The sequence below is a fragment of the Mesocricetus auratus genome, unplaced genomic scaffold (assembly GCF_017639785.1).
Source record: "Mesocricetus auratus isolate SY011 unplaced genomic scaffold, BCM_Maur_2.0 Super-Scaffold_15014, whole genome shotgun sequence".
NCBI lineage: Eukaryota > Metazoa > Chordata > Mammalia > Rodentia > Cricetidae > Mesocricetus > Mesocricetus auratus.
The window spans coordinates 15,053,436-15,059,435 of NW_024429186.1; positions in this window are offsets into that span (position 1 = coordinate 15,053,436).

Below are 6,000 nucleotides of genomic sequence, written 5' to 3' on the forward strand. Positions count from 1 at the left end.
GGAGAGAAGGAACCCTGGGCATATCCTGCAGAGTTGATGCCACTGCCAGTGACTGTGTTGGGTGAGTCCCGATGTACGGGGTTTGCTGCCTGCCTGATGGGTTGATCTCCCCACTGCACACTGATGCCTATTTATCCCCACCAGGGACTCCTCCCTCTTCTTAGGAAATGCTGCACACGCAAGCTGTGCCCTGTGCTGAGGCGGGAAGAGGTGAGACAGGATGATTTTGGCTAACGTGTTTAGAAGCTCTTGCAAGCAGAACGGCTTCCTGAAGGGAAATCCTGTCGTCTAAACAAGCTTGGATTTCCTGTTGTGGCTTCTGTTTCTTTAACTGTTCTGTTTCTCTAATGGTTTGTGTACTAAGCTGACACATGTGGACCAGGGGAGAATTCAGACGCAAAAGCATAGAGCACAAGGCCCACTTGTCACCAGGTAGTGCTGCAGCTAACATTTGTCCTGTACTTTCTAAGTCACTTAGAAAAGCACACAACTCTCTGCCCATAACCCCGGTTTCTGTAGGGAGGCTCACAGGTTAATAAACACATGCCTCAATGTTGACAGAATCCCACGTGCTCCTGTGTAACCGTCCTGTCTGGCAGCAATGGGCATATTCACAACTGAGACTTCCTCTCCCCTCTTTGATTATCAGACTTCTGAAGGGAAGCTGCCTTGTCTGCTGGTGAAGGAAAACCCCTGAAAGCAATCTGTGTGCAGAGCCTGGCTGGCTGATCTGATTGCAGTCCTGTAGAGAGTCAGGGACATTGCAGGACAGAGGCTACTTCCCTTCTCCTGGGCTATGTGCTGCCTCTCTGGAACAGCCATGTTTGCCTCCCTCTGTGTCAGAACTAATCCTTGTGACAATACAGTCTATTAACTTACAGACAATATACTTCAATCCAATAGCTAAGGATGCCAGCAGATAACATCTTGGGCCTGTAGAGAGGTCCCCCATCTCAATGCACCTGCCTCTCTGAGGTTCCCACCCCTGCATTTAAAATTGCCTTGACTTGTGACTTTCTTTTTCTTGTAAATCTACAAAGTTTTTGTGAAACTGTTTCCACATCAGAACATGTCTGGTTAACCTCAACCAGTGTTCTTGGACTATAGTCACTCACAATGACTCTTATAAAGCATCTGTCATTCTGTTGGTGACAGCTATGGTGTTTGTGTCAACATTGGGGTTAGAGTCTCAGGAGGCAGGGGTCAGGTCCAAAGCTGCTGTCCCCAAAATGGAGTTGCTGGTCCTAACAAGAAGGATTTTGGCTGAGTAAACGGAAGCTGAAATGCAGGTCTCTATCTACCAGAGAAGCAGATCACCCATGGTGCATTTCTGTTTGCCTGGAGCTTCCCTTGCATTCCCAAAAATGTCAGAGACCTCAGACAAGAGCACCCAGCTCCCCATTCAATCCAGACAGGCTGAACCAGATCTAAGATCCCTACCCTGCTCTCATATAAAATCTGTTTTCTTTTCTGCCATTTTGTTTATTCTCTCTGACACCCCAGAGAGAGAGAGAGAGAGAGAGAGAGAGAGAGAGAGAGAGAGAGAGAGAGAGAGAGAGAGAGAGAAAGTGCTTTGACAGTTTAATCCCCAATAACACCAATAACCCTTTATTTTCTCTCACAGTGGCTTATATCTGGTTTTGCCTAGGCACAAAGGCCCTGGGGGCCAATAAGCCCTTACTGGCTTAAAGCAGACTAAACTGGCTATCTGAGCATGCAGTATTAACTTCCCCAAGTTGAGCCAACCTAGGTCTGCCAAAGGAGCCCCCAGCAACAGCTGCCAGGCCATGAGGCAAGACGCCTGCACCAGTCAGTGTCTAGCCGCCACAAGAGACTCTGATGCCAGTGTTGCTGCTTCCCCTCTCCTGGGTGGGTGGAGGGTATGTAAGGCTCTCCCCTCCCTCAAGTAAACTGAGCTTGCTACACCCAGCTTGTCTCCGGGAGTCTGCGCCATTGACCAATGACTCCGTGTCTACTCGCCCCCTCCCCAAGGGGAAGTTCAGTGGGTCAAAGCAACAAATCCAAGTAGATGGTGTCACTGCTTGTGAAGAGAGTAACTTCTCCTCTTTGACTTTGATCTGCCAGTCCTGATGAGTTCCTCTTCTCTGTCTGTGACTTGTAATGCCCCTCAGTCTTCACTGTGGGTAGGCTCTGTGCTGTGTGTTTTCTCTGCCTCCTGCTGGTAAAGCTAACCTCCTGCTTGCTGTTTGTTTTTGTTCACCTGTATCTGTAAACAGGGAGGCACACTCTCTCTAAACTGGTTGGTCCAGGGCTCCCACATAAGGGCTGACCCTCCCCAAACAGGGAGTGGAACCAAAGACTGACCCCAAAAGTCAGCCTCCTATGGAGACACCCTGTGGGCATATGGCTGTGGCCTAAGGACCCACAGAAGTTCCCCAGTAAGCACAAGCCACAATGGTGCAACCCACATTTCTCTTCCTGTCTGTCTAGGCATTGTTTAGTCATGGGAAAACTGCCCTGTCATTGTAAAGAGGCTCACACTGGGGCCCTCAATCCCTTGTAATCATCAGAGGGCTCCAGGTCTGACCTACAGACTTAGAAATGTTGCTGTCAGAAGCAGTGGTGTTAGCTCCCCCATCCCCAAACATGTGGGTGCCTGATCTCTGGATGTGTGCGTTATTTCTGGCCTGGAAGTAGCCTGGGTAGTGACGCTTCAATTAATCTATGTTGTTAGTTATAATTGTCAGTTTAAAATCCTCCTCAGCTGAGGAGGTGGTCAAGGCCCCTGACAGTAAGTTGGAAATTCCAAAGGACAACCCCCTGTCTCCACTGTAACCCAGCACTTGGGACAATTTTACTTATTCCTGCCTCTAGCCCCTTCCTGCTCTAGTCACGTGTCTCTCCCCCTTGTCCCTGCTTTGTTGACTTTGGAAGCCACACGGTATACCAGCGACCTTCCTCTGCTGTACTGGGCTCCCGTCACATACAAAGGGACGCCTTCACTGGTGATTTGGACATTTCTCTCTGACAGGTCATTCTGTCCCTTTGGAGATGTCCGGATTGAAACTCTTGCTACCATGACACTTGCATTCTCTGTTTCCTCCTAGCTTCTCAGCTCTTTCCTGAGACTCCCTCATTTCCTCCTAAGAGCTGTCTGCACTCTTCAGTTCTCAATTAACTCTAAAAATCTTTCTCCTGTAATTTCTCCTTGCATTCTCAGGAGACAGCTTGGTAGTTTGGAATAAGCTTTTTCACTATGAGGTGACTATTTTGGTTTCTTTTTCTGAGCAAATTCTCATTCGTGGTGCACTATAAGAGGCTCAGTAGAGATGTCAGTCTGTCCATGGACTATATCTATGACCAAAGGTTTTCTTTTAATATTAAAAGAGTTCCAATTCAAAATCACTATTTTTAAAGGTTTATCTTGACAGAGATGGACTATAAAGTGTTGGTCTTATAAAAGCTATTGGCTTGTTGTAAACTGCCAAGGATAATAAAAAATACAAGTTAATGATTAGTCACCTTAGAAATGATCAATTTTTTAAATATGCTCAAAATTATTCTTATAGCCTTGCTAAATACTGATGTAATTCATTATAAAAAAGAGCCTTTCTTGGCTCTCTGTATAGTTTTTCATAGTTAAACCTAAAACATACAATTAAAACAAATAAGGTTTCTATTTAGATATATATTCTTCAGAGATCTACAAAATATGGTGTTTGAAATGTTTAAGCTTCCTATAAAAGACAAAACTGCCCCATACCTTGCCAGAGCTTTGCTCAAACTGTGGACACTTTTGGGTCAGTCACCTTTCTTTGCCTGGTCAAGGTGAGGTCATTCCCTAAGTTGCCCTTCTGCCCTGTAACCATAGAGAGGGCACTGGGCACCTTTGAAAGAGCCCTATCTACCCTAATTGAACTACAGTGCTGTTTTTTAACACTGTGGTGTGCCAATCGCTTGCTTCTGCTGGCCCTGCCACTCCCCCCACCTCCCACCAAGTATTCAAGTCTAAATTTTAGAATCTGCCTTTCCAGCTATTTCTCTCCTCCACTGTGCTGGACATATGTCAACTTGACGCCATCTATAGTCACTGGAGAGGAAGGAAACTCAGTTGAGAAAATTCCTCCAGTGGGGGCTGTGGACCAGCCTGTAGAGTCGTTTATTAATTAGTCATGGATGGGGAGGGCCCAGACCATGGCTGGTGGTGTGATCCCTGGGCTGGTGCTCCCAGGTTCTGTATGAAGGCAGGCTAAGCAAGCCATGTTAAGCAAGCCAGTGAGAAGCATCCCTCCATGGCCTCAACATCAGCTCCTGACTCCAGGGTGCTGCCATGTTTGGGTTCCTGTCCTAACTTCTTGCTGTTTCTGTCACCACAGCATTAGAAACCCTAAGGCATCTACCTGCTCTGCCCACACCTCTATCCATCTCTGCTTGCTTAGTTGACATTTTGGAGCTGTCTCCTCTGTGTGTGTGTCTCTCTAATTGCATCACTGCAGCCTGATGTCTCTGTATTTTTCTACTACTGGAGCCTGTTGAACAAAAGTGCCTCCAATTCATCAGACAGTTCCCGTGTGCATCGTGGGCACCCCATCCTTTGGAGAGGGATGTCTGTGCGCTACGATGCAGATCATATTTCTGACAAGTCTTCTCTTTGGGGACACTCTCATACTGAGACTCTGTCCCTTTATCACTTAAATCCCTCCCTGCGCTTTTGTTCCTATGCTATTGGAACCCCTTCCTGGTGGGATTCCACTAGTCTCTTTTCTAAGTCCCTCCCGCATCTTCCTCACTCTGAAGTTCTCTACTGCTGCCTTTTCAAGGTAGTCTTTCCTCCTTTCTCTCTGTCTGTCTCACCTGCTCACTCATGGGCTTTTTCCATGCCAAGCTTGACTCTTCAACTCCACTTGCTTCTACCCTTAAGACTCTTTCCCACCTCACTTTTATATGTCTCATTAAGCTGCCCCATCTTATTTTTATTATAATATGTCCTGGATGTAATGTAAGTTTGACAGTCATTCTCAATGATCAGTAGATGACTCATTCTGACGATCAGATTATCCCAGATCTGGACAAATTCTGCCAATGCACGGACAAGTGGTCTGAGACCCTCTATGATCAGGCTTTCTTTGAACTCAGTTCTTTCTCCTTCCTTGTGCCTCTTGGCAAAGGCCAAACCTCCTCCAAAAGCTCATCAGAACCTGGATCCCTCAGTCCCTCTCTTTTCAGCTTTGAAATACAGGATATTGCACCTCCATGGGCACTGCTAGAGTCTTTAAACTTTCTTCTGAAACATCACAGGACAGTCCTCCATCCTCCATGTTGCTCTCAACATTCTCTACCAAGCTCCCACAGAACATCCCACTGAGCTCCCAACATTCAGTGGCTTTTCCAGCTCAAAGTTCCAAAGTCCTTCCACAATCCTCTCAAACCATAGTAGAGCTGACAGAGCAATACCTCACTAGGAAGGTACCAAATTGTGTTAGTTAGGATTTTCTATTCTTGTGGAATAACATTATGACCAAAAAGCAACTTGGAGGGGAAAGGATTTATAATGCTTAAACTTCTATATTGATGTTCATCATGAAAAGAAGTTAGGAGAGAAACTCAAACGGGGAACTGCAAAGCTGATGCAGAAGCCATCGAGAGGAGTGGGTACTATTTACTGGCATGCTTCCTCAGGCTTGCTCAGTTTGATTTCTATAGAACCATACTCTCAGGGATGGCACCATCTACCATAGGCTGGGCCTATGCCATAAATAACTAATTAAGAAGATGCCTGACAGCCAGATTTCATAGGAGCGTATTCTCAATGATGGTTCCTTTCTTTCAGATAACTGTAGTTTGTGTGTCCAGTTGTTGTAAGACCAGCTAGCACAGGGACCATAAACAAAGTGGTCATGGTAAAAGAGATGGTAGTTCTCCCATGTCCTCCTCTCCCCTCCTCTTTTCTCCCTCCTCTTTCTCCCATCTCCTTCTACCCTCCCTTTCTTCACCCCCCCAATCCAATTAGGAGATCGTATCCCCTAACTCTTCTCTGGG